An 11,408-nucleotide genomic window follows, 5' to 3' on the forward strand; every position below is an offset into this window, starting at 1 on the left:
TTATTTAGGCAAGGAATGCTAGGATAGTCTAATTTATTTTTTCCAACAATTTTTTAATTAGAATCATATCTAAAAGTAATGTAATTGTTAGAATAAGGTTTGATGTCATTTTGTATTGTTTATTTTTCCATTCATGTGTGTCGTTACGCGAAAAATACAAATTCGTCATCGGTTTTTATTTATTCCATAGAAAAAGGAAAATATCGAGAAAACCCCAAAAGAATGGTCATCGCAACCACGAACAGGTTCGGAAGTCGGTTATGCAAGGTGAATGTATTAGCACCCCTCACATCCATCGTACTCGATGGGAACCATCTAAGATGTCTACACTTAAATGTGTGTCGTTATTTAAATGCTTACTTGCTAAAAGTTTAGGGAGTGGAAATGGATTATTTTATTAGTGTGCTCGCCAAATATTTGGGTCCTCGTGCCTACGTATGCTCACTTGTTGAAGTGATAAACCAGAGCTCCATAGTTTGTGGTATAAAATGTTTATTTGTTTTGTTGATTTTATACCTTGAAAAATAGTTCTTGACTTCGGATTACACTAAAGACTATGGGTAAAGGTGAATATCTCGAACTACCAAGTCAAGCGTCTTGTGTTCAAAGTACTCAGAATTAGTGTAGGAAAGCTCCATTCTCATCCATTCTCTACCACTTAAGGCTCGTGACATACAATCCTAATAGTATCTTATTGTGTTTTGAATTTGATTTGAGAAAATACGATTTGACATTGGATCAATGGTTTGTTTATTGTTTATGAAATAGTGACGATCCTATATCCTAAGGTTGGCTAACAAGTAACAACAAAACAAAGGAAAATGAGTAAAAAGTACACTAAAGTGGGGAAAGGGATACATGAAAAAATACAAGGGATTTGTGCGAGAAATAAAGGGTCTCGTTGTAAGGTAGCCCAAAAGAAAGTCTTGTGTGTGCATTGTGTCCTAATCTAAAAATTGGGTAATGGAATTACAAAGCATGTCTCCCTAAGGTAGTTCCATGAATGAATGTCATTCTTGCAATAAAAGATTACAAGTCCTCGGAAACTCCAAGTTGCATAGGTCAATCACAAAAATCCAAGTCCAAATGCAAGGGTACAACAAGCCCTCTAAGTCTCCAAGCTTAGGTTCATATTGTCCATAATACTTCATGTCTAATGCTAAGGTCAAACATCAAGTTGATAGTCCAATAGTCCTCAAATTAAGTCTTTTCCATTTTATCATGTTTTATTCATTTTGGATTGAATAATAAAATAAAGCAATAATAGTGAAGAATGATAATAAAAAATGAGAATTATAATGCACGAAGTAAAGAAATAAATTGCAAGAATTTAAATATTAGAAGTTAGATGCGTAACGTAAGTGTTAGAAGTTAGAGGTTAAAAGTCAATATAAAAAGGAATCGATTACTTGAGATTATCTATCCACAAATCAAATGACTCAAAATATGACGTATTAAAGGATAACCTATCGATGATTCAAAGTAAAGAAAATGATTCAATGATCATTTATCAATAAGTTTGAATCAAAGAAGATTAAATCAACCCAAATGTCCATCTATCAATGATTTGAAGTGTGGAAGATTTTTCAATCAAGCCATCAAAACAAAGTGAAAAGAAATACAGATCAATGATTAAATGTTAATAGTCAAGGATCCATCAAGCTTGCAAAGAGAAATGAGACTACAAATCAAACCACAAAACAATTATTCATCACAAAAATAAATTGCAAAAATAATAAGAGTATTAAAATTCATGCAATGCAATGAAATGGAGCAAATATTAAAAGCATATGACAAAATAATTGGCTAAAAAATAATAAGAAATGTCAAAAAAAAACCTTGAAATAAAAAACAAGAAAATGGAATAATCAGGGGAGGGGGTGCAGCACTGAATATAGTGCTGAATAGCACTTGGACGCTGAGGCCTGCTGGCCTTTGCCTTTGCAAGCAAGGGGGTGCAAATAAGGATCTACATGGGCCTTAGGGGAATGGTTAAGCACAACACAAAAAAACATGAAGGAAAGTAGAGTTCCGCTCGATCCAATATCCTTTCACATGTTCAGAAGCTCAAATCACAACACTCACAAGACATCCACCTGAAAATGAATCTCGCCACGCCGGACTTCGTCACCAGCAGCGGCGGCGGAGGTTCGAATCAACAAACTCTCATGTCATACATTCCGCCTCAATCTCCCCTAAACGTATCCATAAACAAAACTTCTCCACTCGACCAGATCGAAACGATAACGCATAATCCCTATAACGATATGCACAAAATTACAGAGAATCGAGTGAGGGATATGTGAGTGCGTAAATTTCTGTTGAACATTAAACTGATTTTCTGTTAGACTTCCACTAACTGAGCAATAGCAGCTCTGTTAGAATCTTCATGCAATTTCAGTTAAGGCCATAAATGCAACTTGAAGGCTTGGTTAGTTAGTGGTTTTGCAATGGACTGATATCGGATATTTTTTGCAGGTTTGTTGATGCATTGTTGATGAATGGAATGTGGAATGTTGATCTGCAGGGTGAAATGGCTTTATGTGGAATGCTATGGAATTGGCTATGGATCGAAGCTTAATTTGAATGGTTGCACATTCTAATTTTTGAAATTGGCTTATGTAATGAAAGTGAAAGCATGGTTGTAATTTTGTAACTAATGGTTGAAATGTTTACAATGCATTTGAATTGTCAATTGGAAATAATGGTTTATGATGGTAAAATATATTTGAATTGAATCCAAATGTTGAATTGAAATGTGTATGTAATGTATGGAATGTTGTAATTGTGATGAATGTATGGCCATAATGAAATTGGTTTGGAATTGGAAATGAAAGTTGGTTTGAAATTGTTCATGGAATTTTGTTTGTGTATGTTTATGTCATGTGAAAATGAACAAGGTTTAAGAATGGTTCAAAATGAACATGAACAAAAATGGTTTAGAATGGATCATGGTGAATCAAAGATGGGTTATGGAGAAAATGAAAATAGGAGTTTAGGATTTTAGGGATTTGGGTTGACTTTGGTCAAAGTTGACCAAAATGTCAATTGTTGACAAAAGTCAACATTTGGTCAAAATTCATTTTTTTTTTGTATTTTCCTCATGTAATGAACTATGTAATGGATTGTAAATGATTATTTGAATGCAATTGACTTGAAATGGACATGATTAACTTGTAACTTAAATTAAACATGACTTGAATATGGATTGAACCATGGTATGAATGGAATCAAGAGATGGACTCAAGCTTGACAAGAATTGAATATGACTTAACAATAGATTAAACCAAAGCTTGTAATGGAATGGAATCAAGGCGAGGATCCATGAACGAACCACCAACCATACACCAAGGGACATAATGTAACACCCCGATAAAATAAGATAATTATTTAATTTAAGTTAATAATATATATTTATTAATTTAATTGAATAATTGGAATATTATTATTGGAATTATTATTATTGGAATAATAAGTTGGAATATATATAAAGAGTTCCATTTGGTAAAAAGGGTTTTCACGTGAAAAAGAGGAAGCGACTGAAAAGTGGAGAAAGGGAGAAAAGAGAAGAAACTGAGAATGGGAGAAGAAGAGGCTAGGGCTCAGAGGAGAATTCACGATTTTTGAAGGTCAAAGAAGGATTGTCGGATTAACTCAGGTAAGGGGGGTTTATCGTCGTTTAATGGGTATTATGGGTTAACATGTAATGGGTAGTAATAAGCCGTTGAATTGACCCTAATCGGGATGATGAGTGCTGAAAAATTGTGATGAATAAGTTATGTTAAAGCTGTAATTGAATCTATATCTGGATGAGTTGTGATTTTCTGAACGTGTAGCTTTTTACGGAATTAGAATCGGAGGTCCGGAAGTCCTCCAACGGCGGAAAATGCGGAGAATTCTGCATTCTGCTTCGTGTTAGCGCAGGAACAGCTTTCTGTCTTGCGTTAACCGGTTAACCCAGGGTGTTAACCGGTTAACACTGTTATGAATTATGAGAAATTGCTGTCTGTCTTGCGTTAACCGGTTAACCCAGGGTGTTAACCGGTTAACACTGTTGAAATGTGCCAGGAAGCGTGTTCTGTGTTGCGTTAACCGGTTAACCCAGGGCGTTAACCGGTTAACACTGTTGGAAAAGTGGAAAATTGATAATTAAATATTGTGAACGTATTTGATGATTGGCCTATATTGGTGTATGATATAGTAGGGATCTTTTCCCGTTGTTTTGAGTAGTATAGGTATTAGTAGAGTGTGCTAATACTGTGATTTATTATTTGACATGATATGATTATGTGATAAATATGCTGATGATGGGTGGTGGTATGCATAATGCTGTGAATATATCTATTATGTATGCAATTGTGGATGGACTGTTTATGGCTTAGAGTGTGAGCATATGTCCATTGTAGATTATTGTTGATGTTGCATGCTAGGTGATTTAGCGTGTATACCATAGCCTTTAGGGTGGTAGCTAATTCCCATGTGAGGAATTAGTGATGAGTTATTGTGGATTGTTGTTGATGTTTGCATGCTAGGTGATTTAGCGTGCATAGCATGGCCCTTGGAGTGGTAGCTAATTCCCATGGTGAGGAATTAGTGATGTGAGTCACTAGGTCTCAAATGAGTGGGACTAGTGAGCTTGGTAGCCGTATCTGGATTTGATCGGTGAGGTTGAACTATGTGTTCACGAATAGTCGGTACCGCATGCATGGAGTCTCATTGCACAATGTATGTATGGCGTATAATATGAATGGATGTATTCCAATATTATACGTGTGTTTTGTGTTGAGTTGAGTATGATTATGATTTTGAGTTGATGTTGTCGTTGCTGAATGTGTGATCTGATTTGGGTGATGAAATGTGTTAATTTACTTAGCATTACATGATATTTTATAATGCTTATTATATCGATTGAGGAACTCACCCTTACAACTATGTTTCAGGTAACGAGCAGTGATTGAGTAGAAGCTAGTGCTTGGAGTCTAGTGTAGTTCCTTAGTGGGTCATGCTCTGGTAGATGTAACATCGGGACGGGATGTTTTACTTTGTTTTCATTGTGGTTGTTGAACAACTTTACATGTAATGTGTTACATGGTTTGCATGATTGATTAGATCTCTATCCGCTGCGAATTATGCAATGTTTTATTTTGATTAATAAATGAGCATGACAAACTATTATGGTGAATGATGTGAAGTGTCAAGTGTGACACCCTTAAATTGCATATCTACTCTGATTTATATTTTGTGTTTAATTAATTATTGGGGTATTTTAGAAGGGTGTTACAGAAGTGGTATCAGAGCATAGTCGGTCGAGTCAAGTCGTAATTATTCTGTTTCCCTGTATGTGATAGGTGTTGTGTAACCCTATCCGTACTTATTGTTTTAGCTTGTTGGGTTCTCAGAATAGAGATGGCTGGAAGAGGTAGAGACGATGCTGCGATTGCTGAGGCTCTGGGTATGCTAGCTGGAGTACTTGGAGGGAATCCGAATGTTGTAGGAATGAGAGCTGCTCGTCAACTGAGTGAGTTCCAGAAGAACAATCCTCCAATGTTCAAGGGAGCATACGATCCAGATGGTGCTCAGAAGTGGTTGAAGGAGATCGAGAGGATCTTCCGAGTGACTGAGTGTGCCGATAACCAGAAGGTCAGGTTCGGTACACATATGTTGTCTGAGGAAGCAGATGATTGGTGGGTTGCTACCCGCACTGAGTTGGAAGTTGCTGGGAGTGCTGAGATCACTTGGGCGGTGTTCAGAGAGAGATTCCTGAGGAAGTACTTTCCAGAGGATGTCAGAGGAAAGAAAGAGATAGAGTTCTTAGAATTGAAGCAGGGCAACCGGTCTGTTACTGAGTATGCTGCTAAGTTCACAGAGCTGTCGAAGTATTACACTCCCTTTGATGAGGCAGTAGCAGATGGGGCAGAGTTGTTTATGCTGTTAGCGACTTTGGAGGCTAAAGATAAACTGGTGATTTGCGATCTAGCCGTGGTGTGTGATTTTCCTGATGTGTTTCCTGAAGAAGTGAATGAATTACCGCCAGAGCGTGAAGTTGAGTTCTCGATTGATTTGGTATCTGGTACTAGGCCGGTGTCGATGGCTCCGTACCGTATGTCTGCTATTGAGTTAACTGAATTGAAGAGTCAGCTGGAAGATCGGTTGGATAAGAAATTTATTCGTCCGAGTGTGTCACCGTGGGGCGCACCAGTGTTATTGGTTAAGAAGAAAGAAGGTACTATGAGGTTGTGTGTGGACTACAGGCAACTGAATAAAGTGACGATCAAGAATCGGTATCCTTTGCCGAGGATTGATGATTTGATGGATCAGTTGGTTGGTGCGAGTGTGTTCAGCAAAATAGATTTGAGATCGGGGTATCATCAGATACGTGTGAAAACTGAGGATATTCAGAAGACTGCTTTCAGAACAAGGTATGGACATTATGAGTATTCTGTAATGCCTTTTGGTGTGACTAATGCGCCTGGGGTATTTATGGAGTATATGAATAGGATTTTCCATCTGTATCTAGACAAGTTTGTTGTGGTGTTTATTGACGATATTTTGGTGTATTCGAAATCTGAAGAAGAGCATGCTGAACATTTGAGAGTGGTTTTAGAAGTTCTACGAGAAAAGAAGTTATTTGCTAAACTGTCCAAGTGTAAATTTTGGTTAGAAGAGATTAGTTTTCTTGGTCATGTGGTTTCAAGAGGTGGTATTGCTGTTGATCCTTCTAAGATAGAAGCGGTATCTAAGTGGGAAGCTCCGAAGTCAGTTTCTGAGATAAGGAGTTTTCTTGGACTTGCAGGTTATTATAGGAAATTCATTGAGGGATTTTCTAAGTTGGCGTTACCGTTGACGATGTTGACTAGAAAGGGGCAAGCGTTTGTTTGGGACTCAAAATGTGAAGAAGGTTTCCAAGAGTTAAAGAGAAGGTTAACTACTGCTCCTATTCTGATATTACCAAGTCCATCGGAACCATTTGAGGTTTACTGTGATGCTTCATTGTTGGGTTTGGGTGGTGTTTTGATGCAGAATAAGCAGGTTGTAGCTTATGCTTCGAGACAACTCAAGGTTCATGAGAGGAACTATCCGACACACGATTTAGAGTTGGCAGCTGTGGTATTTGTTCTGAAGTTATGGAGGCATTACTTGTACGGGTCAAGATTTGAGGTTTTCAGTGACCATAAAAGTTTAAAGTATTTGTTTGATCAGAAAGAGCTGAATATGAGACAGAGGAGATGGTTAGAGTTTTTGAAGGATTATGACTTTGGTTTGAATTACCATCCGGGTAAAGCAAACGTAGTGGCTGATGCATTGAGTCGGAAATCATTGCATATGTCTATGTTAATGGTTAAAGAATTGGATTTAATTGAGCAGTTTAGAGACTTGAGTTTGGTGTGTCAGAGTACTCACCATAGTGTTAAATTGGGAATGTTGAAGTTAACGAGTGATATTCTGGATGAGATTAGAGAGGGTCAGAAATCCGATGTGCTTTTGGTGGATAAGTTGACTCTAGTGAATCAAGGTCAAGGTGGTGAATTCAGAGTTGATGAGAATGGTGTTTTGAAATTTGGTAATCGGGTGTGTATTCCGGATGTTACCGAACTTAAGAAGAGTATCCTTGAGGAAGGACATCGTAGTGGCCTGAGTATTCATCCTGGGGCTACGAAGATGTATCATGATTTGAAAAAGTTATTTTGGTGGCCGGGAATGAAAAGAGAAATTGTGAGTTTTGTTTATTCTTGTTTGACTTGTCAGAAGTCAAAGATTGAGCATCAGAAGCCGTCTGGGCTAATGCAACCGTTAGCTATTCCAGAGTGGAAGTGGGATAGTATCAGTATGGATTTTGTTTCTGGTTTACCGAGGACAATTAAGAATTTTGAAGCTATTTGGGTTATTGTTGACAGATTGACAAAATCGGCTCATTTCATTCCGATCAGAATGGATTATCCGTTAGAGAGATTAGCTGAGTTGTATATTGAGAAAATTGTAAGTTTGCATGGTATTCCGTCAAGTATTGTTTCGGACAGAGATCCTAGATTTACATCGAAGTTCTGGGAAGGTTTGCAGAGGGCTTTGGGAACTAAGCTGAGATTGAGTTCTGCATATCATCCGCAGACTGATGGTCAGACTGAGAGGACGATTCAGTCACTGGAGGATCTTTTGAGGGCTTGTGTTTTGGAAAAGGGAGGTGCTTGGGATTGTTATTTACCTTTGATTGAGTTTACCTACAACAATAGTTTTCATTCGAGCATTGGTATGGCACCGTTTGAAGCTTTGTATGGTAGGAGATGTCGGACACCTTTATGTTGGTATGAGTCCGGTGAGAGTGCTGTGGTTGGACCGGAGATTGTTCAACAAACTACGGAAAAGATTAAGATGATTCAGGAGAAGATGAAGATTGCTCAGAGTCGTCAGAAGAGTTATCACGACAAGAGTAGGAAGTCACTTGAGTTCCAAGAGGGAGATCATGTGTTTCTTCGTGTTACTCCGATAACTGGGGTTGGTCGAGCTTTGAAGTCGAAGAAGTTGACACCTCGATTTATTGGTCCTTATCAGATTTTGGAGAGGATAGGGGAGGTAGCCTATCGTATCGCTTTACCGCCGTCACTTGCGAATTTGCATGAGGTTTTTCATGTGTCTCACTTGAGGAGGTACATTCCGGATCCGTCGCATGTGGTCCAAGTAGATGATGTCCAGGTGAGAGATAACCTGACTGTTGAAACATCACCTATGAGGATCGAGGATCGAGAGTTGAAGCAGTTGCGAGGTAAAGAGATTGCTTTGGTAAAGGTAGCGTGGGGAGGACCAGCAGGTGGCAATGTGACTTGGGAACTTGAGAGTCAGATGGAGGAGTCTTATCCAGAGTTATTCGCTTGAGGTATGTTTTCGAGGACGAAAACTCTTTTAGTGGGGGAGAGTTGTAACACCCCGATAAAATAAGATAATTATTTAATTTAAGTTAATAATATATATTTATTAATTTAATTGAATAATTGGAATATTATTATTGGAATTATTATTATTGGAATAATAAGTTGGAATATATATAAAGAGTTCCATTTGGTAAAAAGGGTTTTCACGTGAAAAAGAGGAAGCGACTGAAAAGTGGAGAAAGGGAGAAAAGAGAAGAAACTGAGAAAGGGAGAAGAAGAGGCTAGGGCTCAGAGGAGAATTCACGATTTTTGAAGGTCAAAGAAGGATTGCCGGATTAACTCAGGTAAGGGGGGTTTATCGTCGTTTAATGGGTATTATGGGTTAACATGTAATGGGTAGTAATAAGCCGTTGAATTGACCCTAATCGGGATGATGAGTGCTGAAAAATTGTGATGAATAAGTTATGTTAAAGCTGTAATTGAATCTATATCTGGGTGAGTTGTGATTTTCCGAACATGTAGCTTTTTACGGAATTAGAATCGGAGGTCCGGAAGTCCTCCAACGACGGAAAATGCGGAGAATTCTGCATTCTGCTTCGTGTTAGCGCAGGAACAGCTTTTTGTCTTGCGTTAACCGGTTAACCCAGGGTGTTAACCGGTTAACACTGTTATGAATTATGAGAAATTGCTGTCTGTCTTGCGTTAACCGGTTAACCCAGGGTGTTAACCGGTTAACACTGTTGAAATGTGTCAGGAAGCGTGTTCTGTGTTGCGTTAACCGGTTAACCCAGGGCGTTAACCGGTTAACACTGTTGGAAAAGTGGAAAATTGATAATTAAATATTGTGAACGTATTTGATGATTGGCCTATATTGGTGTATGATATAGTAGGGATCTTTTCCCGTTGTTTTGAGTAGTATAGGTATTAGTAGAGTGTGCTAATACTGTGATTTATTATTTGACATGATATGATTATGTGATAAATATGCTGATGATGGGTGGTGGTATGCATAATGCTGTGAATATATCTATTATGTATGCAATTGTGGATGGACTGTTTATGGCTTAGAGTGTGAGCATATGTCCATTGTAGATTGTTGTTGATGTTGCATGCTAGGTGATTTAGCGTGTATACCATAGCCTTTAGGGTGGTAGCTAATTCCCATGGTGAGGAATTAGTGATGAGTTATTGTGGATTGTTGTTGATGTTTGCATGCTAGGTGATTTAGCGTGCATAGCATGGCCCTTGGGGTGGTAGCTAATTCCCATGGTGAGGAATTAGTGATGTGAGTCACTAGGTCTCAAATGAGTGGGACTAGTGAGCTTGGTAGCCGTATCTGGATTTGATCGGTGAGGTTGAACTATGTGTTCATGAATAGTCGATACCGCATGCATGGAGTCTCATTGCACAATGTATGTATGTCGTATAATATGAATGGATGTATTCCAATATTATACGTGTGTTTTGTGTTGAGTTGAGTATGATTATGATTTTGAGTTGATGTTGCCGTTGCTGAATGTGTGATCTGATTTGGGTGATGAAATGTGTTAATTTACTTAGCATTACATGATATTTTATAATGCTTATTATATCGATTGAGGAACTCACCCTTACAACTATGTTTCAGGTAACGAGCAGTGATTGAGTAGAAGCTAGTGCTTGGAGTCTAGTGTAGTTCCTTAGTGGGTCATGCTCTGGTAGATGTAACATCGGGACGGGATGTTTTACTTTGTTTTCATTGTGGTTGTTGAACAACTTTACATGTAATGTGTTACATGGTTTGCATGATTGATTAGATCTCTATCCGCTGCGAATTATGCAATGTTTTATTTTGATTAATAAATGAGCATGACAAACTATTATGGTGAATGGTGTGAAGTGTCAAGTGTGACACCCTTAAATTGCATATCTACTCTGATTTATATTTTGTGTTTAATTAATTATTGGGGTATTTTAGAAGGGTGTTACACATAACAATACTTGAATTGGATCACACTAGGTTATAACAAACTTGGCTAGACAAATGTTAAGCATGACCCAAAGATCCACCAAGCACCAAGCATTGAAATTATTATGCCATGAACTTGAATGAAATTGACTAAATGAAATGGCATTAGGCAAGACATAACCTTGGATTAGGTATGAGAATGACTAGATGAAATAGCATCACATGTACTTAGACCCAAACCAAGGGACACAATCATATGATGCACATGTGAGAGTATTAAGCCTATGGGTTCAAAAGCAAGAGGATCCACCAACATGAACTATGAACATGAGGTTGGATGAAACTTGGCCAAGAAAGAGAACCAAATCACAATGGAATGAGAGATGAAATTAGGGTTATGGGCTCACATAAGGTCACAGGACATGATTAGGGTTTATGGAACCATGATTAAGTAGGAACCCCAAATTAGGGTTTCGATTGTTAAGCCACCTCAAGTTGCTGGAAAACCCTAGCTTCCACTAGGTGCAAACACAAAGCCATGAATCTAAGTCACTTGTTCTCTTGTGTTGAGCCATGCTTATGCAAATGAAATGAAT

Source organism: Lathyrus oleraceus, chromosome 5 (genome assembly GCF_024323335.1).
Source record: "Lathyrus oleraceus cultivar Zhongwan6 chromosome 5, CAAS_Psat_ZW6_1.0, whole genome shotgun sequence".
Lineage (NCBI taxonomy): Eukaryota > Viridiplantae > Streptophyta > Magnoliopsida > Fabales > Fabaceae > Lathyrus > Lathyrus oleraceus.